Consider the following 22,189-nt stretch of genomic DNA (forward strand, 5'->3'; position numbering starts at 1 on the left):
AGCAGTTAGAGAAGATAGGCGAGATAGAGAGCACCATGGAGTAGGAGGGAGTGGGGGGGAGACAGACGATACGAGAGCACGCAGGCAGGAAGTGAGCGGCAAGCCCAAGTTTACCACATTTCAGAACAGTAAAAAGCGTATTAGGTACAGAGGCCACCTAAGTTTGAGAATCCTGCGAGGGGAGAAAAACCCTATTTTACCACATTTCAGAACAGTAAAAAGCGTATTAGGTGCAGAGGCCACCTAAGTTTGAGAATCCTGCGAGGGGAGAAAAACCCTATTTTACCACATTTCAGAACAGTAAAAAGCGTGTTAGGTACAGAGGCCACCTAAGTTTGAGAGTCCTGCGAGGGGAGAAAAACCCTATTTTACCACATTTCAGAACAGTAAAAAGCATGTTAGGTACAGAGGCCACCTAAGTTTGAGAATCCTGTGAGGGGAGAAAGACCCTATTTTACCACATTTCAGAACAGTAAAAAGCGTGTTAGGTACAGAGGCCACCTAAGTTTGAGAATCCTGCGAAGGGGAGAAAGACCCTATTTTACCACAACTATGGAACACAGTGGGGTGAAGACACCAAGCGAATGAAGTGACCAGGTATAGGAGGGGTGGGCCGGGAGAGGTGGAGAAGCCAAGTACTGGCGTCTGGCGTCCCCTGCGGACACCTACAGACACAAGGGAGCCGCAGCAGTAGGAGCCGCCCTTTGCTTGAGGGCCCCTTAGCTGTGGGGGCTGCCGGGCAGTGGGGCTGCCAAGGAGGGTCAGTAGATCAGGGGGGGTGGGCGGTCAGGGAGGCGGTCTGGAGGAGGGAAGCAGGAAGAGGCTGCAAGGGGAGGGAGGAGGGAGAAAAACACACACACAATGCGCTCGGAGCACGAAAACAGTCAGAACAAATGGAAAAAAAGGAAAACTCACTACTGTCCCAGATGGACCGGCAGGATTACTATCCTGAAACTGGGCTGCCCGGCGAGCTGCTCTCACCCCTGGAACTGCACAAATCTTCCATTTCATCTGGTGATAAATCACTTGGAAAAAAAGTGAATACGGGAAACAGAAATCAGTAATTTTTCAGTGGTGGTAGTCCCGATACAGCATTTTCTAAAAGCCAATCTGGAGAGCATGATTGTGTCATATGGCTCAACCAGTTGTGAGCGAGCTGGTCACCAGGAGAAAAAAGTCAGCAACAGCAGTAAGAGAAGGGAATCTGGAGAGCCCGTCAGACCTCAAGCTGTCAGCACCAGAAGAATCTAGGAAGGGAAAGACTGTGGCAGAGCATAATGTATCTCAGATGCAGAGGCAGTGAGTTTCAGAGGATGAGAACGCAGACCCTGCTGCATGAAGAACCACTACCGAAGTAAGCCGTCATCAAGGCGGGAGAACCGATCTGTAGTAGCAGTGGGGAGCAAGAGGGAGGGTTGGAAGAATGAATCCTGTTGAAAACACTGAGAGGATCCACGTATTTGAGAAAAGACCCTTCCAGCTGTCTACAAACAGAGCCAACCGACCCAACAGGAGTGCTGGGTTCTCGACCTGAACATCATTGTTTTTTGCAGTCAAAAGGCTGGTGTGGAGGATGGGTGGGGAAAAAAACATTGTGGTGCATTGCTGCTTACTCCTGTGGGAACTTGGAGATCTGTTTGGTTGGCGGGTCTTCCTATCTTGGAAAACCCTGAATCCACCAAAAGCTCTCTGCTTGTGGACAGACCTGCCCGGACCCTGCAAGAAGCGCTTTAGACCAGGTTTGGTTAGAATAGCTAGAGACTTGGCCGCTTGAATGGATGTCTTTCTTCTTTTTCTTAGTCAACTTGTCGTCAGTAGACGGAGTGGAACAGCTCTGAACATTCGAAGGGGAAGTCAAGGATCCAATCCAGGACGTTCGACGAGAGCCTGGTTGCATGCATCCAAGCATTCCTCTGCTTCTCCACCCCCACGCACATGTCCCTGCTGGCAGTATCAACGTGGGAGACGCCTTGAATGCCGCTTTCCTGTCAGAGTGGATTACTGATAAGTCCGAAGGACATTGTTTTAAGGTTGAAGCTTTAGGTGTAGTGTTATTAGAGAAATACTATTTTAGTTTGAGTCGTCTGCTAAATATGAAAAGATCTAGGTTTGTTGTAAAACAGTCCAATGGTCTAGATGGACTAAAGGAGAGGCCTTTGTTGAGGGCTGCCAAGAGGTCTTGAGACGGTATCAAATTGGATAGATTAACTACTAGGTTTTCCTGATGGAAGTTTTTCTTGACCTGATTTACATTCCTCCGGTGGCGTTTCTTCCTGGATCTGGCGAGGCTGTCCTTGCCCCACTTGCCCCTCTTGTTCGGCTTCCACTCATTGTGTGGCTTGGTTGTGAGGTGACTCATTGACTGAGTAGTATGTGTGGATGTAGGAAAAGTTCTTGCGGATCTGTATTTTTTGTTTTCCTCAAAAAAAGGAAAATCCATTGGGGTTGCAGTTGATGTGGAAGCTGTGGCTGATTCTGTTTCGCTACCACTGGTTGACTGCAGGTCTGATGGGGGAGATGGCACAGGTGTTGTAACTGGTGTTAGTAATTGTTTTATTTTGAATCTTGTGATTCTATATTCTTGTTGTTTTTGAAAGGTGTAAACCCTTTTGAATGTCTAGTCTAATTCATCACGTAAAAATACTTTGCTTTTTAAGTTTTAGTTCTTTGTTATAGTTTGCAATATAGTCATCAAGTATTTGGTAATTCTTAAAAGTGAATTCTGGTAGGTTTAATGCTTCAATTGAATCCTTGACTGTTGTGATTTCACTTTTCTTTGACTGGTCGATTAATTTTTTTATCTTTTCCTTCGACGTGTTGACAAGCAGTTGTTCCCAATCTTTAAGGGCTTCTAAATCCTCTTCCTCGAATGACGGGAAGATGCACATTCTTAATCCTCTGAGGATTCTCCCCACCTCAAGGTACATTTGTAGAGTTTTGATTTACCACCATTTGGAAAGATCCTGCTTGGATAGTGTTTCCAATTGTACAAAAAGTGTTCTGATAGAAGTAGTGTTTGGGATTGATACTGATGGGGGAGATTTTCCATAGCCCAGAAAGAGTTGCTCTGCCTCTGCATCTCAGTCGGGTTCACATTTGCCAATTTCAGAGTTCACTCCAATTATGTGTCAAAGACTTTGAGTGTACGAGGGGTTTTGCTTGACCCTCGGCTGACCCACAGGTTACACTAGCCTTTCCCAAGGCCTTGTGGTCTTCGTAGTTTTCAGCAAAACAACAACCCCAAAAAGGCTTCAGTCAGAGTCCTTCAAATGAGCACCCCTGCAATGCCTGCGCACTCTGCTTCTGAACCTTTTACTAGGGTTTCTTTAAAGTTCAGTTACACAAGTTCTTTGTTCAACAAGGTCGGGGATTGCAAATTGGGACCAGCACAGTTTGGTTTCACTATCTGTCTTCTCCGACTCACCGGCTGTGCTGAACTGTTGGAGTCTCTTGTCTTGGGAGTCAAGGACAGCACCACGGTGGCAAGAGCTTCTCCCCGCTTTGACTATCAGCGGGGGAGGGCCCTGTGTGCTGTTGACACCTGTCACACCACGCGCCAGATGGACTTCCTGTCCGTATTATTTCCCTTTTGGAGGCTTTGCGGGTCTGAAGTGAAAAGGTCAAGGGCAATTCCCTGCTCGTCGTCCCTCCAGGTCTCTCTGCCTTTCTCCTCTATTTGAAATGCTGGTCCGGAATGGCTGCTTCCTCGTGCTTTCGGCCTTGCTCCAAGTGTGCTTTTGTGCTCCACCTTTTATCCCTGTGGGGAAGGCAAAGGGCTGTCACGTGTGCGTAGTTTTTGTCAATTGCCTGACTCTGCCTGACCCTTGTGTTGGGACATGTCAGGAAAATAGCTTTGTTGTTAGTTCGTTGTCTGTCACAGTGTGAGAAAGTGTTTGTGTCGGACAAGGGGGAGGTCGATTTTCTAGTATCCTTCAGGGTAGGATGGGGAAAAAAAGTGTCATAAGAAAGGGGGTGGTTGGTTAACTCGGAAAGGTGAGCTTTGTAGCATTTGTAAGTTGAATAGGGGATATCGTGGGAGGGGTAGTGTTTCGTCACAACAGAATGGGAGTTCAGGAAATAATAATCAGAGGGGTGTGAAGGAGAATGACTGGGAAGGTTTGGTTAGGACACAGGAAAATAGGGATTCTGGGAGAGATAGTTTGAGTTCAACAGGGTTTGGGTTCCTAGGGGGATTTGTTATATACAGAGGGGTCGTTGGATATGGGCAAGAGAGATTCAATGGGAGGAAGGGAGGCAGATGTAGTACAGCCTGCAAAGATCTCCGGGATTTTTGTCCTCCTCTCCTTCCCCAGTATAATACTGTGTCTCACCTGGGGTATTTCCCCGAGCACAACCCCAGGTTCCCCTACCCAGGTGATCCTCCCTCGCTTGCCTGCCCCTAGGGTTGGGATCGGAGAACGAGAGCCCCTTCCTGGCCACCTGAGTAAGGGATTATCAAGATCTGCTTGGGAGAATACCCTCCGGTTTCTCACAGTACAGTGAGCTAAAGTGTGGCTGCAAACTCTCAAGTGGGTACCTTCCCAGAGAACAGGTCATTTAGCTGTATTCGTTCTCGCAAAGGGGCCACTACAACCATTTTTTGACCACACCTCATTTAACCTTAAAGGGGTATGGTTCTTCCCTTTTCCTTTGCCTGTTTCTCTTTTTACCCCGGGTTTACCCTCCTGCCATGGTATGGCGACTGTCACTGATCCCCAAAAGGGGTATGGGTCTTCCCTTTCGTATTTCTTCTCACTGTTCCACGGTTTCAGATTTACTTCTGGTTTACTCTCCTGCCAGGATATCGCAGTTCTGTTTCTAGGGTACGGGTCCCAGACTTGCAGAGTGCATGGTTTACTCTCCAGCCAAGGTTTTATATCCTTTCATGCATGCGTGTCCCAGACTCACCTTTTGCCTGGATCACTCACCTGGCAGGGCTTTTCTGTTCAGCACTCTCTCATTCAAGAAGGAATGCTTTTCCAGTATTGGGAAACCAACCAATTCTCAGCAAAATTCTTATTGGCAACAACTGCTCTTCTTAAATATTGGGTCACTGACCCTTTCTTTATACTGGTCGTATTCGTGTCAATGTCCTTTTCAAAGCATTGAGTGACCAACACTTTCTTCACACTGTTCGTATTTGTATCAGTTCCTCCAATTTAATTGAGCTTTCTCGCGCTGTTAATGATATGTGACACTCGCTCTCAAGCACTCCGGATACCCACTTTCCAGGCAGCTGTGGCGTTGCTCTCAGCCTTCCATCTTCTCCTTTGGTTCTCTGACTGGGGGGTGCGCCACATTAGCTGGTTGGCTCCTGCTTTATCTTCCTTTGCTTCTGGCAGCTCCATATAGCAATCAAGCGGTGAGCTTCTCTTGGCCCAGCTTCTGTGCGCGGTGTTCTTGTTAGTCTCTGTGCTGCCTTCCACAGTGTGCTCGCCTCCAGAGCGCCAACCAGCATCAGCGAAAGCTGCATTCTGCTGCAGTCCCTGCCTCTCACTCGTATTCTGTTCAGCTGTTTGTGTTTCAAACTTCCCGGCATTAGTTAACACTTTCCAAAAGACTAGAATGCAGCACTTGCTTACTGCTTCTGGTCATCCTCATTGTTCCATCCCTCTTTCTCGCCTCAGTACTAAAAATAAAGGGGGGGTCAAGGCAAAGAAGGTTGTTGGTAAAGGAAACCTGGGAATTATTTATCTGCATCACAGTAAGCGACACAGGCATCACCATGTAAAGGCACATGGGTGTCATTAAGAATGAAATCTGAATGTTTATTTTGATTCCGTGTTTTCCCGTCTCTCTGGAGTTTATCCTACCCACGTGGTCCTCTCACAGAGAGCCACCCCAGGGTCAGAGTCAGGTATCTTCTGCCTTTCCCTGGCAACATAAAATAAGCTTCACTCCACAGAATCAGTGATGATGTTGCTAGACTTGTCACAATACTTATTGATTCAAGCATGCAACCCTTTCAACACAGACATTTGCACATAAAGGTGTTTGGTCATTCTTTGGTTTCCAAAATGCAAGTTTATTGTATCCAAAGCATGCCCATTCCCTCACTTTTGGATTTTACCCCTCCAAATTTCTCATAATGGTACTCCAAATTAGTAGAATAGAAGTGTGCTTGACTGTCCATCTTGGAATGAAAACTGATCATGAATAATTTATATGACTATTAGAGGTATTACTAATGTGCTTTGCTAAGTAAGAAAAGTAATATTTGCATATGGACTCAAATATATACTGTAAGTGATTACAAATGAACATTGTAAAATTTTAAAGTTTACAATGTCATTACAATTCAATAATGTCATTTTAAAAACCTGTTTGGCACCACCTTTAGATATCGGATCCTCTGGTCGCACAGCCAGGAGCAACGGTGAGTTTAAGTAGAAAATGCACACCTGACAATGCGACTCTAGTCGACAGAAAGGTGAAGAGATTGCGAGACATAGAAAGTAGCCGGGTACAGCGTAGCACATGTATTTGCTGTACTGGCAAACTGCTCCTCCTTTTTAAAAAAGTTTCTGCATGGATCACTACGGTGGTGATGTGCGTATTAAAAGCCAATTAACATAACATAACATAGGAGGAGCACACGTTGTCTTGTTGTAATCGGGTTGATCAGCTCCCCGTCCTGTAGCATTATCCTTCTCGTGGAACACTTATCTAGGGACTACGGATTTGTGCTTTCTTCCATTTTCCTATTAGTAAGAGACCTTGCGTGCCATCGTTCTAAACTACAATTGTGCCAAATCACTTTAACTGCTGGCATCTAGTCACCATGTCATCATTGGCTATTGTCCACTCTAAATGTCATTGCCAGTCTTCTAGTTGATATTTTATGTGACTCAAGAAAAATAATACAAAACAGGCAGTTCAAAACCAAAATAAAAAAATAAAATAAGCACATTAGATGATGACCAACAGCCTTTTTGCACTTGCACCACCGCAGGGCAAGAGACAATAGAAAAGGAAATTAGCGCTACGTTTACAAATGGAAAAAAACACTAGCAGAGAAAGAAAAGAGGTAGCATTTAGATGGGTGGTAGAGGGATGTACGGGAGGTGAAGCTGGGGCAACAGGTGCTTTGGAGGTCAATCTCAGACAAAATTAAGTTGGTCAAAAACCACCAACCAACATTGTCCGACATTTAGGATCTAGACTTAGTATGAAAACTTCCCGTGGCTCACTGTGGAGCTGATGGAGCATTCAGTGCCTACTTTCTTTTCGTTACCTAGAAAAGTGACTTGCTACAGTGGCTGCTAAGAGTATGGTTATGTTGGTGAGCAAGGTTCCCTAAAAACCATGCTTTCTCATGCATTAATGTGTTTTGGTCTGTGCATTCACTACATTTTTCCGTGTTAGAGTTTCTTGGTTCACTAAAAATGAACTACACCTTACTAAGGAAGGGGCAACAGAAGACTATACAAGGAAACGCCAACAAATCTACATTCTACATCAAGAAGCAACCATCAAACAGAAGAATTGCGTCTTATGGCCCAGCAAGAAATGTGTGTTATGGCATACCAAAAACCAGCACAATCTTGTTGTGCATCTGAACGCAAGGTGCAGAACATTCCATACCTATGTAGTCGCACACAACAAGGTGCACCCTGTCAACTTTGGGTGAAACACCCCCTGAGCAACTAAAATTGTGCAGGTTTACCCTTTGAAATACTGGGCAAAATGGCAAATAAAATGGCTCAAAGCTCTAAAGGCTGCAACAGCCAACTTGTGCTGTGCCTGGGTAATATGTTCTTGAATAAGCCTTTTTTTCATGACACTTAGTTTACCCCAAACACTAAATAACCCCCCAGTTAGGGCTTCAAATAACATTTTGGAGTGGGAGTATTTTACGGTCTATTTTTGGATGTTGGCAATACATTTTTTCTTTAAGGGAGAAAAAGTAATCTGCATGCCCAATGTGGTAACGCATCTGTTTACATTACACGATACATTTTCACCTTAAAGACCAGAAATCAGATAGTATCAACATTAGAGCTTCTTCCTGTGGCACTGCTCTGCTGATGCCATTGATCCAAACATGTACCTAGAGCTGTGTGGATTGGACTGGGGGGAGGGGCGGGGGGAGAGCACTGGAGCAGAAGGCTCCCATGTGTCATTGACTATTTTTTTGTTTAGGGAGTACAAGTGGCTAGAACACTGCTTACCAGTAGGGCTGCACCACTGAATTTTATTTTTTTATAAAATAAGATATAGTGGCAAAAGAAAATATTTTTTTGGTACCAACTGATGTAGGGTACTGCCTGGAAGCAGGCAGAATCGGCACATACAATTGTCTAATTGGTTAACGGAAATGCACACAATCTATGTCAAATACTGCCTGTGAAAGCTGTTCAAAGGCTCCCCAAAATACTGAACTTGTGTCATGCTCTTATAAAACTAATGTGAAGAAGGCTCTTCCACAGTTCGTGTAAGTAAGTTGGATTTTTCTTGTCCTGCCCGTGGAAAAAACAGGCATTGAAAAATAAGGCAATAGTGCAGACCAGATTTCAAGCAAAGAAGGTGGTACCAGTACTTGCCGAATCAGAAAGCACTTCTTTGGTTGGGGTGGCAGTAGGCACAAGATAATGCTTAGGAACTGTAGGGATAGGACAAATCCCATACAAAATAAGGAATTGCCTTCTTGAACAACTTACTGTAATATGAAGTTTGCAAAATGTCAGAGCGAGTGAAGGTACTATCATAGGTACCTATCCAAACTAGGTAAGAGAATGTGTAGAGCAGGTAAAAATTGATTTTACAAGTTGTCTTACTAACGGTATTAAATCACTCATTTCACATAAATAAATCTAAGGTGTTGCAGAGCGATCAATTTGGCAAGAATCCAAACACAGCCTGGAAAAAGCAAGTGTCCATAAGAGCTTATCACACTTAAAAAAAAACTAAAGAAATGCATTTCATTTCGTAGGACCCACCCACAATTATTTACATGGAGTGCAACTTTACTTTAAAAAGGGGAAAGCTCCTTTGAAAAGTAATGCCTGTGCTCTTTCCGCAGACTGAACTCGCACAGAAAACAACAGACAAGCCAAAAATAACATTCTGAAAGAGACGTGCACCCTGCGCCGCACTGGAGCTTCATACAAAACAGCAGGACTTCTTTTCATTTCAGAATCCGGAAAACTGACTTCACCGCACGTACTGTGGCTTTAGAACAGTCATTACTTCAAAGGGACATGTGAGAAACTAGCGGTGAAATTAAAAACATTCCGTTTGAGTGTGAAAAGGCTAGCAGTGGCCGAAGATATAACTATTTTGCTTGATGACAGAATCCATCTGCAAAACCTAATGCACTATTCCATCAAACTTGACCGAGTGAAAACATGCACTATTGTCACTTCCATTACCCAAGCCCTTGCAGTTCCGTTTTCAAACACAAACAAGAACACCTGGCAGAGATAGCAAACCGCATATTATTGGAGTGGTGTATGGTTAACCTATGGCAATGTCATACTCTACACCAAACAAGATGGGCAAACGGGGGTTGCCGGTCTATTATTGATCCAACCGATCAGCGATGTTTTAAGTAGGATATGCAATCTTGGTCAAGAGACAATATTAGGGGAGCAGGAACAAAGAAATATGTGGTGCAGCCCAAGAATCGCAAATAAATAGGGAACATTTAAAGATGCAACCGTCCTAAATAAAGGGGTGCCTAACAAACCTCATTGAGTTTTAGTACAAAAAGCACACTATTTAAAACTTTTATTATTAAAAGAATTTTGTTTATGGATGGATAGTAGCATGAAAGGATGGAGGTGTGTGGTTGAGAGGATCGATGTACTTGAGTGGATGAGTGCGTGTATTAGCAGGGATGGGCGGAAAGCTGGATGCTTGCGATTGATGGGTGTTATGTGGACTGATGAATGGGTGAAATTGTGTGTATTTAGCGTCACTGGGTAGGCAGGAGTTTTGTATGCTTAGATGGAGAAGACTATTGACCAGCCATCTGGGAGGGAGGTGCAGCAGAAAGTGACACGTAGTATAGTTATGCTAATAAGGTGATTTTATTGTTGAGGTAGCCTCTGCATTGATGGAGAAGGGTGTGAGGCAAAGCAGTCTTAAACGAGCAGGGGACCAGCCCAGAAGGATTTAATGGGGGTATGCTAGCTAGATAAACCATCTTTAATGGCCAATCCACCCATGGTCCCCTCAGTCGCACAAGAAACCTTCAGCAATGGATAGGACATCAGTGCCATTGTTACTCAAACATAGAATGACCAACTGCGGTCAAAGCTTCCATTTAATATATAGGATGAATGCAGGGTGACATCTCTCAATTTAACATCCCTGAAAGTGCAGGGATAGTAGGAAGAGCAGCAGCACAAGCTTCACCCATGCACACATCACGGTCAACAGAAGTGCAAGCATCTCTTGATTACTAAGGATAGTGACAAAATCCAAAGACACAGTAGTATAATAACTGTTTATTCTGGACCCCAAGCCGATGGAGCCAGCCAAGACTCAGCAACCAAACAACTGACACGTCTGGAATGTTGCTCTCCGAAGCAGAACCACATTCCACACGTGCCAGACTGGCACATCTCTCCCCCTTAACATAAACATTCACATAACGCAGTAGGAAGCACATTTAAATTAAGAGCAAAAAACAACAATTGCATTTAAAACAAATGCAATGAAACAATGCCAGCAATGCAACACATAGTCTCTCAATAGGATGACCATCAAAATACAGGATGACCATCAAAATACATTAAAGAGACTAGTGTAAGAGTAAACCTCAAAATATAATAATGAAAACTAACTCACACGACCCTACCACACAATCTCTAAATTTGATGGGGGGGAACCACGCCTCTTCACCGGGCGATAAATACAACCAGCCCGTACTGCATCATTGAATGACCCATTTCCATCACCACCATCAACACCCACATCAGTGTAAACCTCATCACTTGACTGCACAACATTCTCAACAGGAACACTCATCTGACTTCCTTGTAAACTCAGATGAAAATCTAAACAGACCCATCAAGATCATCATTCCCCTGATTATCCCCCAACACACCACCTTTTGCACCATCCAGAACCACAATGCGTTTTTTACTCCACCTTGAACCATCCTCTAATTGTACATACCCCTCCCCACACTTCACCACTCTTAGGGAAGGCAAGAATGCACTCCTACCCTTCGGCACAAATCTGGGATTCTTGACACAAACCACATCATCCACCTTCACCTGTAACCTCTTCTTACCCAATTGACTCACCTTTACCACTTCCTGGCGCGCTAACACCCTCTCCCTCACACTACTAAGATCCATACAACAAGGGCCAACCCCCCCCCAACGCCATGGACCTTAACCTTGACACCGCCTTCCTTCATCTCATCAACTCAAAAGGCGTCCTCCCTGTGGAAACAGATGGCGTCCTCCGATATGCAGACAAGTATTCCCCAACCACATCTTGCCAGTCCAAACCGTTAGCTAGAGCAAGCTGAATGGCACTTTTAATCACACCATTTACCCTTTCTAGCAACCCATTGGCACTCAGGTTGTATAACGCAGTGCGATGATGATCTACACCAAACCACTCCAAAAACTCCCACATTTTTCTTGACACAAATTGGACACCATCGTCCGTCACTATGCTGGCTGGCACACCCTCCCTGTCAAAAACGTTTCTCAGAAAAGCAATGACAGACTCTGTGGTCACCATGTCAAAAGCCGCCACCTCTACCCACAGGGAAGTATAATCAACTAACACCATTAAAAAGGTTGTAAGCACTAAAATGGGCCCATAATATCCAGCGTCACCTTCGACCAAACTTCCTTAGGCACCTTCACCGGATATATTGGCTGCGGATGTACCATTTTGCTCTTATCACTTAGAGCACACACTCTGCATTCTTTGACCATAATTTCAACTTCCCGATCCATGGCCGGCCACCAATATTCCTCCCGCAACCTTCTTTTGGTTAATGAACGTCCTAAATGGCCTTGCCAACTCCACCAATTTACTCCTTACACTCACGGGCGGAACCAACCTCTCGCCCCTAGACACGCCCCAAGGACCAACAGCCAACTCATCCAAAACCTGGGCGTAAACCTTTCCGTCTATCCTACCTCTGACAGCATCCCACCATTGACTAGACCCTCCTTAATCCAATTCAACTCAACATCCTTATCACTTTCCACCTTTCACTCATCCCTGTTGACAGCAGGAATAATACTTGCCACTTGCATACCCGCTTCACACAATTCCTGTTCACTATTGGATACAGCGGCTGGCAAGCGAGATAAGCAATCAGCCACTACATTCTTCTTCCCCAGCAAATATTCCATGGTGAAATTGTACTCTTGTAGTTCCACTACCCATCTGGTTATTCTAGGCAAGACAGATGTGGTACCCTTGGTGGAAAATACATGTACCAATGGTTTATGGTCCGTCCTAACCACATAGGGAATACCCCATAGGAACGTTCTAAAATGTTTGGAAGCCCATGTAACTGCTAGGGCCTCTCTTTCAATTACAGAATATCTAGACTCAGCATCCCGCAGGGCTCTAGAAGCAAATGCCACAGGATCATATCCACCACCACCCCACTGTTCTAACACAGCTCCAAGCCCCACTTCACTGGCATCCACTGTGAGAACTGTTTTACATTTGGGATCGAAAGATCAGACACGGGGCATGATCCACTTCATCCTTTACCCTATCAAACTCCCCGACATTTGCCAGACCATTCAAACCTGACACTTCTTAAGCAGAGCTCTCATGCACACTGTCTTTTCAGCATAATTGGGAATGAATTTCACATAATATTCCGTTAAGCCTAAGCATGATCTTAACTGATCTTTGTTTGTAGGAGGAGTTGTCTCCCTCATAACTCTGACTAATTCAGGTTTGGGACTGACACCCCTTGCACTAAGCGTGTGCCCCAAGTATGATACACTGGAAACGCCACCCTGGCACTTCAGAGAGTTTCACAGTAAGTCCCTTCTGGCTAAGCACCCTCATGACCTTATGTACTCTATCATCATGTTCTTCATGGCTGCTACCCCAGACTAGAATGTCATCCTGAAAGTAGCGGACACCATTAATGCCACTAAACAATTCCTGCATAAAACGTTGAATTACCGCAGATGCCGACGCCAAGCCAAAAGGCATGCAACAAAAGAGGTAAGCACCAAAATGAGTTATGAAAGAGGTTAGAGGCCGTGAACCCACATGTAAGTCAATCTGATGATATGCTGCCGATAAGTAAAATGTTGAAAACCATTCAGCTCTACCCAGAGTCAACAACAACTCGTTGATATTGGGTAAACGGTGGCAATCGACCCATATGCTGGCATTTAACTCTCGGAGATCAACACACATCCTCAAGCCCCCGTCACTCTTCTTAACCAACACCACTGGAAACAGCCACTCGGAGCACTCCATTTCTTCAATAATTCCTTCACTTTTTAAGTTTTTCCAACTACATCTTAGGCCTTCTCTGGCCAGAACAGGCACGCTCCTTACCTTATGCACTTTGGGAGTGACACCCCTCTTGAGGGCAATGCGGTGAGAAAAGCCTTTAAGCTTTACCAACTTGTCAGAAAATACACCTGGATATTTATTCTGCAAGGACTCAGCAGTCAATGCACCACCATCTTCACAGGGACCCTCCTGAATACTCAACAGAGGCACCTCATTTCCCGGGTGAATCTGAATTTTGAGAGCAACTTGCTCATCCCAACCTAAGACACCTGCCCCTTTGAGTGCCACATAAAGCTTCCCCACAGTGACACGCCCTTTGAATTAAATACATGCCCTCTCATAACCTAGTACTTTAATGGGAACTTGCCCGTAAGCGCTGGGATTAATATCTGAAGGACACAAACTTGACACATCCCTTTCACATTTCTACTTGTACGTCTCCGGTGATATCATGGTATACAGTGAGCCAGAATCCACCAACATCTCTAAAGGTTGACCATTGACGACCAAAGTCTCCCACTGTCTCTTTCGTACTGCAGCATCCACATGCAATATGACACCTTGATTAGGCTTATTACATGCCTCGGTATCTTGACACAACACACCGCCATCAGACGTTACCATACCTACCACGTCTTTGATCTGCAAATCACTATTAGCCTTATACCTACGTGCGTAATGTCCCTTAAATTTGCATCTCCTGCACTCAATACTGATGGCAGGACATTCTTTAGTGCCAGTAGGAGGACTGAACCAACTGCACTTTTTGCAAGCTTCTCTACCCTTCGACTCCCTCCAACCCTGACTGTCCCCTTTCTGAAGTCTCTTTTTAGCATCTGCGCTGCTCCTCCTATGCTGCGGTAAAACTGCTTGTACCATATCTCTTGAGCCTTCCTTCTCAGTGACAATCTGCACACTGGCCCTTGATGCTTCAATGGCCCTTGCAATCTCCACCACTTTCTCTAAGGTTGGATCACTTTAATTCCAGAGCCTCTCTCTAATTTTTTGACTGCTTGTTGTCATCATGATCTGGTTCCGTATGTATTCATCCAGGATACCAGTAAAATTACACATAGCCATTAGTGTACGTAACACCATGACATAAGCATCAATGGACTCTCCCACACCTTGTGCTCTTGAAAAGAACTGAAAACGTTCCAAAACTACATTGATCCTTCTCCCAAATCGCCCTCCAGTTTTTTTAAAGCAGTTTCATACTGTCACGATGCCCGCTCCCAGGGAGTCGGCTCAGGCCCTGCGTCCCCGAAAGCGGACATCAAGTCCCCAGGGAAGGTCCCAGCAACCCCTTATAGGGGCCCTTTGGACACCGTCCTGGCGCCATAGGCGCCAGGCTCATTATGAAAGTGTTTGGGTGCACTTACCTGATGCAGACCATGCTGCAGAACCCCGGCCTCCTTGAGGCCTGAAAGGAACTACTTTACCTGTGGGACTCATTTACCACCCGGGCGTGGTCGGGGAAGGATACATACCTGATTGGAGGAAGGACACATTTTAGGAACTTCTTCCAAGGCTATTTAAACCACACCCGATCAGCCACACGTGCTTCGCGTTGTTCTGCATCTAGCAGCTGGACGCTCACCGTGTCTGCTCCTGCATCTTGACTTCTGCCACACCTGCCAGCATCCTGAATCACTTGCAAAGGAAGGGAACAATAGAACCGAAGAAGGAAAAGGCCTCACCTGCTAAATCTGCATCCCAGAGACATTTTGCCGACAATCCTGAAAAGGAAGACATTTATTTTTAAAAGCACATCGCATCAATCGCTGCAGCGCCGCATTCTACTCACCTTTACAGGGCGCCTCCATGTTCTGCAGCGACCATCCGGATTCGCAGTCGCGCCCCCGCGCCTAGGGAGAAAAAGACAAGAACAAAGATGAGAGAAAGAAGGGAAAAGGGAAGCTAAAACTCCATGTCAAGATTTACCTGTTGGGTCATTCCCTTTTCATTTCGGGTCCGCGCCGCATCCAGGCATTTCCGTACCCCGGCCCCTATGGGGAAAAAGACACTAGCATTAGAACATTAATGCATGGACACAAGGGGAACCACTTATAGAAAACTTACCTGGAAGCCAAGCAAGTTTGGTTCTCACCCATCCGAAAATCCAGTGACGTAACTGGATACCAACGCGCCCCTGCATCAGAAGCAGGATGGAGAGCTCGTCCTTCCAGACCCTAAGAAGGATACTTCTGCGAGTCAGACAAGCCAGATCTGGGGCCCGGTCCAGTCCATCTTCCGAACCCTGCGCATCACCTTAGACGAGGACACAGCAGCGCGAACCAGGCCAGCGCCCCCGTGGGAGTCAGGTGAGCGTTACAGAACGCGAAGCCTTCCTACAAACTCCCACCCAGGCGCTATGGAAACTTCTGAGACTGATCTGTTGGCCCAATTACTGGGGGTATTATGGGCCGAAGTACATGCCGCTCGTCAAGAGACTAATGCCCTCAAGAGGGAATTAATAATATCAAAGGAAAGAACTGATGACCTGGCCAGACAGCTTTTGCAAGGTCAAGCTGGACAAACTCCTCTACCCTGTTCCGGAGGGAACCCCGCTCCTGAGGTTCCCAGTAACCCTGTGCAGATTAATATACCTGGAAACATGCCGCTGGCCAACCTGAACGCTTTGCTGGGGACCCCAAACCATTCGCCGTATTCATGAATCAGTGTCGTTTGCACTTCCTATGCAGACCGGGGGCCTTCCCTAATGATCAGACCAAAGTAGCCTTTGTATTGTCATATCTCAGCGGCTGCGCTGCCGATTGGTCAGTTCCACTGGTTACTCAAGATGACCCGATTCTCCGTGATTTTCAAGGATTTCAAGCAAGCATGGAAAGGTTATTTGCTCGACACTCTCAGGGGCAGGCTCTGGATGACGAACTTCTATCCCTGCGACAGGGCAATCAGGACCTCCTATCCTATATTGCAACCTTTAATAGACTAATTGTGGAAACGGGATGGCCAGAGGATAAAAGAGTCACGTTATTTTATCGAGGTCTACGCGGAGAACTTAAAGATGTCTTGGCCCAAGTTGTAAATCCGCCCCAAGAATGCACAGAATATATAGACTTAGTGGTCCAATTGGATCACAGACTTCAAAACAGAAAAACAGATCGGTCCAGGTTTGAGACCCGGGTGTTGGTCAAGACCCATGCTAACCCCAAGGGAGTTGATGTCTCTGAGCCTATGCAAATTGGAGGGGTTAAAGAACCCTTAACTCAAAAGGAACGTGAAAGGAGGCGGCAGTTAAAATTATGTCTTTATTGTGGGAACTCTGGACACTTTCTACGAGATTGCCCGGCAAAACCGCCCCGAAAAGTGATAGGAGCCGCTGATAAAAACCATGAGGACTCTGTTTCGGGAAACGACTCAGCCCGACAAGCGTAGGCGTCCGCTTGCCGAGCTTGAAAACTAACTCTCAGACCTCGCATTTCATTGTGCCAATGGTTCTCGTAGATCCAGAAAAGCCTAAGCGGTTGCATGCAATAAAGGCATACATCGATAGTGGGGCTATTGGAAACTATGTGGATCGTGAATTAGCCTCTAGGATTAACCTCCCTCTCCGTCCTAAAACCAGCAAAGACGTCATCACCACAGTCGATGGAACTGAAATTACCTCTGGACCGGTAACACATTCCACTACTGGGGTGACTCTTATTGGTCCTGACGGCCATCGGGAGGCAGTTGTGTTTGATGTAATCAAGGCTCCACAGTTTCAGGTTATTCTTGGAATTCCTTGGTTAGAGACACATAATCCTCGAATTGATTGGCGAGCTAAGAGAATAACCTTCCCGGATTGTGCACAAACATGCTACTCAGAAAACCTGAAGATTAATCTAGCATCTGTAACCTCTGCCTCCATGCAATTACCTCCGGAATACCAGGGCTTTCAGGACGTCTTCCAAAAGGAACAGGCCAACACGTTACCTCCTCACCGATCGTACGATTGCCAAATCGATCTGGTGCCCGGTGCACAACCCCCTTGTAGCAGGATTTATGCCCTTACCGAACCTGAGAACCTGCATTTGAGACAATATTTGGATCAATACCTCGCCAATGGTTTTATTCGCCCGTCAAAGTCCCCGGCATCCTCGGCTTTGTTCTTCGTGCCTAAAAAAGAAGGCGACCTTAGAACTTGTATCGTTTACCGCGCATTGAACCAGATAACGGTTAAAAAACGTTATCCTCTGCCTCTGATTCCTGAACTCCTTGACCAGGTGAAGGACGCTTGCATATACACCAAGTTAGATCTCCGGGGGGCATATCATCTGGTGCGAGTAAAAGAAGGCGACGAATGGAAAACAGCCTTCTGTACAAAATATGGATTATTCGAATACCAGGTAATGCCTTTCGGGTTGTGCAATGCGCCTGCTGCCTTCCAATTCTTCATGAATGATGTCCTTCGTGAACTCATCGATGTTTGTGTTGTCGTCTATATCGATGACATTCTAGTGTACTCCTCTTCGGAATCTGATCACAGAAAACACGTTAGGGCAGTTCTGGAAAAACTGCGCCAACACAAACTATTTGCTAAACTGGAGAAATGTGTTTTCCATACCACAGAAGTGGAGTTTCTCAGTTTCATCCTGACACCCAAAGGAGTCCGAATGGACTCAAGAAAAGTGGATGCCATCCTCAAATGGCCATCACCTAGCTCTGTAAAAGGGGTTCAAAGCATGCTCGGCTTTGCCAATTTCTATCGCAGGTTTATCCCAGAATTTTCACGCATAGTACAACCCATTACTGCACTCTTGAGAAAAAATAAACGTTTTGAATGGTCTGAAGAAGCCGAGCAGGCCTTCCAGGATTTAAAAGCTAAGTTTACCTCCGCACCTATATTGAAACACCCACGTCCAGATCTCCCGTATGTCGTCGAAACTGACGCATCCAGCCTAGCCATGGGAGCAGTTATGTCTCAAAGAGTTCCTGAAACCAACCAACTGCATCCCGTAGCGTTTTGGTCCAGAAAATTCTCGGCACCAGGGATTAATTACGCAATCACTGACAAAGAACTGTTAGCCATAAAGTCCGCTTTTAAAGCCTGGCGGCATTACCTGCTTGGCGCTGGACATACCATCACGGTGATCACTGATCACCGGAATTTACAGTATTTGAAAACCGCCAAGGCTCAGTCATCACGGCAGCTCCGATGGGCTTTGTTTTTCACTGAATTTGATTTCGTGATTACCTATCGACCTGGCTGCAAGAACGGCAAAGCAGACGCCTTATCCCGAATTGGAATGGGAGAATCTGATACAAACTCAGAACCAGTACCAATAATTCCCGAACAGAGAATTCTAGGCATGACTTCGTTACAAACGCTTGAAGACATTCAAGTCAGAGTGAAACAACTCCTGGACCCTACAGGATTGGATACAAAAGGGATCAGACTTTACCATAGATAATGGTTTACCTTATTACCAAGGACGCTTATTCCTGCCGCACAAGGATTTACACGAACTAGTTATTTCAGGTTATCATGATACATTAATAGAGGGACACCCCGGGATTGCCAAGACAATGGAAAAGGTGAAACGACAATTCTGGTGGCCCTCTTGGCGAAAAGATGTTAAATCTTTTGTGATGTCCTGTGGTGTTTGCGCCCAAAATAAAGGTCAAAAGAAAAGACCAGCCGGTCTCCTTCAACCTCTAGACATACCGCCAGCACCCTGGCACACCCTATCAATGGATTTTATTACGGACTTGCCTCCTTGTTCGGGATACAATACCATTCTGGTAATTGTGGATTTGTTTTCCAAAATGGCCCACTTCATTCCTTTGAAAGGTTTACCTTCAGCTTCTGTCCTAGCCAAAGAATTCCTCGAAAATATTGTTCGGCTACATGGATTCCCATCTATACTAATCTCTGACCGGGGAAGCCAATTCATTTCCCACTTCTGGCGCAAATGTTGTCAAATGGCACAAATCGACGTAAGATTATCGACCAGTCACCACCCTCAGACCGATGGTCAGACCGAGAGGACAAATCAGACCCTTGAGCAGTACTTACGGTGTATGTTACAGCAATCTGAAAGCAACTGGAAAGACATTCTTTGGATAGCCGAATACGCATATAATAATTCGGTACACTCTGGAACTGGCCATAGTCCTTTTTATACCTTGTTTGGACATCACCCTCGAACCTCAAACCTCGACTCACCTCAGAACCTCGGAGTGCCCGCAGTAGAACATCTGCATTCTACCATTACCCGAGCCTTCAAAGAGGCAACCACGCATTTACAACAAGCCAAGAGAAAATACAAGGAGAATGCTGACCTACATCGGAGTGAAGCACCTCCGTATCAGATTGGGGATCAAGTGTGGTTAGCTACCAGACATTTACGGCTCAAAGGACCTCGAACTTTTAACCCAAAATATCTGGGACCTTATTCTATTATGGCAATAATTAACCCAGTAGCGGTTAAACTTGATTTACCAGCTAATATGCGAATTCACCCTGTTTTTCATGTGTCACTTCTGAAACCAGTGGTCCCCGGAACCCGACTACTCAAACCTCCAGAACCTATCCAAATAGATGGGGAACCCGAATTCGAAGTGAAGAACGTTTTAGATTCAAAAATGTTTAGGTCAAAGCTTTTCTACTTAATCGATTGGAAGGGGTACGGACCTCAGGAGAGGTCGTGGGAACCCAGTGACCATGTGCATGCACCTCGATTAGTCAAGAAATTCCACCGACTCTTCCCAAACAAACCAAAACCCCCGGAGGGAACAACCTTGGGAGGGGCCTTGGGGGGGGGGCTGTCACGATGCCCGCTCCCAGGGAGCCGACTCAGGCCCTGCGTCCCCGAAAGCGGACATCAAGTCCCCGGGGAAGGTCCCAGCAACCCCTTAAAGGGGCCCTTTGGACAGCGTCCTGGCGCCATAGGCGCCAGGCTCATTATGAAAGTGTTTGGGTGCACTTACCTGATGCAGACCATGCTGCAGAACCCCGGCCTCCTTGAGGCCTGAAAGGAACTACTTTACCTGTGGGACTCATTTACCACCCGCGCGTGGTCGGGGAAGGATACATACCTGATTGGAGGAAGGACACATTTTAGGAACTTCTTCCAAGGCTATTTAAACCACACCCGATCAGCCACACGTGCTTCGCGTTGTTCTGCATCTAGCAGCTGGACGCTCACCGTGTCTGCTCCTGCATCTTGACTTCTGCCACACCTGCCAGCATCCTGAATCACCTGCAAAGGAAGGGAACAAGAGAACAGAAGAAGGAAAAGGCCTCACCTGCTAAATCTGCATCCCAGAGACATTTCGCCGACAATCCTGAAAAGGAAGACATTTATTTTTAAAAGCACATCGCATCAATCGCTGCAGCGCCGCATTCTACTCACCTTTACAGGGCGCCTCCATGTTCTGCAGCGACCATCCGGATTCGCAGTCGCGCCCCCGCGCCTAGGGAGAAAAAGCAAGAACAAAGGTGAGAGAAAGAAGGGAAAAGGGAAGCTAAAACTCCATGTCAAAACTTACCTGTTGGGTCATTCCCTTTTCATTTCGGGTCCGCGCCGCATCCAGGCATTTCCGTACCCCGGCCCCTATGGGGAAAAAGACACTAGCATTAGAACATTAATGCATGGACACAAGGGGAACCACTTATAGAAAACTTACTTGGAAGCCAAGCAAGTTTGGTTCTCACCCATCCGAAAATCCAGTGACGTAACTGGATACCAACGCGCCCCTGCATCAGAAGCAGGATGGAGAGCTCGTCCTTCCAGACCCTAAGAAGGATACTTCTGCGAGTCAGACAAACCAGATCTGGGGCCCGGTCCAGTCCGTCTTCCGAACCCTGCGCATCACCTTAGACGAGGACACAGCAGCGCGAACCAGGCCAGCGCCCCCGTGGGAGTCAGGTGAGCGTTACACATAGGCACTGACCACTCTGTCGCCATCACCACCAACATGAATGTACACATCTTCACCCGGCAAATGGCACAATATTTGCAAACCCTCTGTACCAATGCAATTTAGGAGCGCAGCCTCCTTCTCATCGTCGCTAAAGTTTGCACCCTCAGCCGCTCTGAAGTATACCTTAAAAGCATCAATCCACTGGTCCCATGGAGATGCTGGTTTGCCAGGGGACGGCAAGAAGGCAGGGGGTGGGGGAGCCTGGCAGCAGTGTGCAGCATGGTACAACCAAATTGAAAAACAGCTGAGTAACTGTGTGAGTCAGTATACATCCTTCCCGACCTGTGCAGAACAATATCCTTGCCAGGTGCTTGAGCAATGTACTTGGCCTTGGATGTTCCCTAAAGCACCTTGGTGAGCAATGCCTTTAGACTGCCGGGCTTCTAGACTGCAGCGGGGAGAAGTTTTATCTCCAAAATCCAACACTAGCTGCACTACAGCGCTGTAATTGGCTCCAGCATGTTGCCCAGTGCACCTCTGTCTTGGTGAGGCGCACACTCGCAATAGGCCCCCTTACGACTGATAACTGGTACGCAGTCTGACACTTTTCCCCCACCAGACGCGGCTAGAATGTGTGCATCCACACCTTTGAGAATAGGCAGATCGGATTTGATCCAGGCGTGTATGGAAACGCCCGCGCTCCCGTTTACTTCCGCGTAAGGATCCGTCTAGGGAGACGCCCACACGTCTCCTTTCTCTGATAACCAATCGGATGAGTATGGATATACTCCCGCTCCACCTTCCTCGTCCTCTTCCACTTCCAAGACCTCACTCTCAGCCCCGACCC

The 22,189-nt window shown here is 46.3% G+C and overlaps 1 protein-coding gene across 1 annotated transcript in view; it reads right to left on the reverse strand.

Moving 5' to 3' along the window:
• Positions 1–22,189, reverse strand: part of USP53 (ubiquitin specific peptidase 53) — a 321,924-nt gene that overhangs the window by 70,112 nt on the left and 229,623 nt on the right. The window lies entirely within an intron of this gene.

Source organism: Ambystoma mexicanum, chromosome 6q, assembly GCF_040938575.1.
Source record: "Ambystoma mexicanum isolate Mex_15411 chromosome 6q, UKY_AmexF1_1, whole genome shotgun sequence".
In the NCBI taxonomy this organism is placed as follows: Eukaryota; Metazoa; Chordata; class Amphibia; order Caudata; family Ambystomatidae; genus Ambystoma; species Ambystoma mexicanum.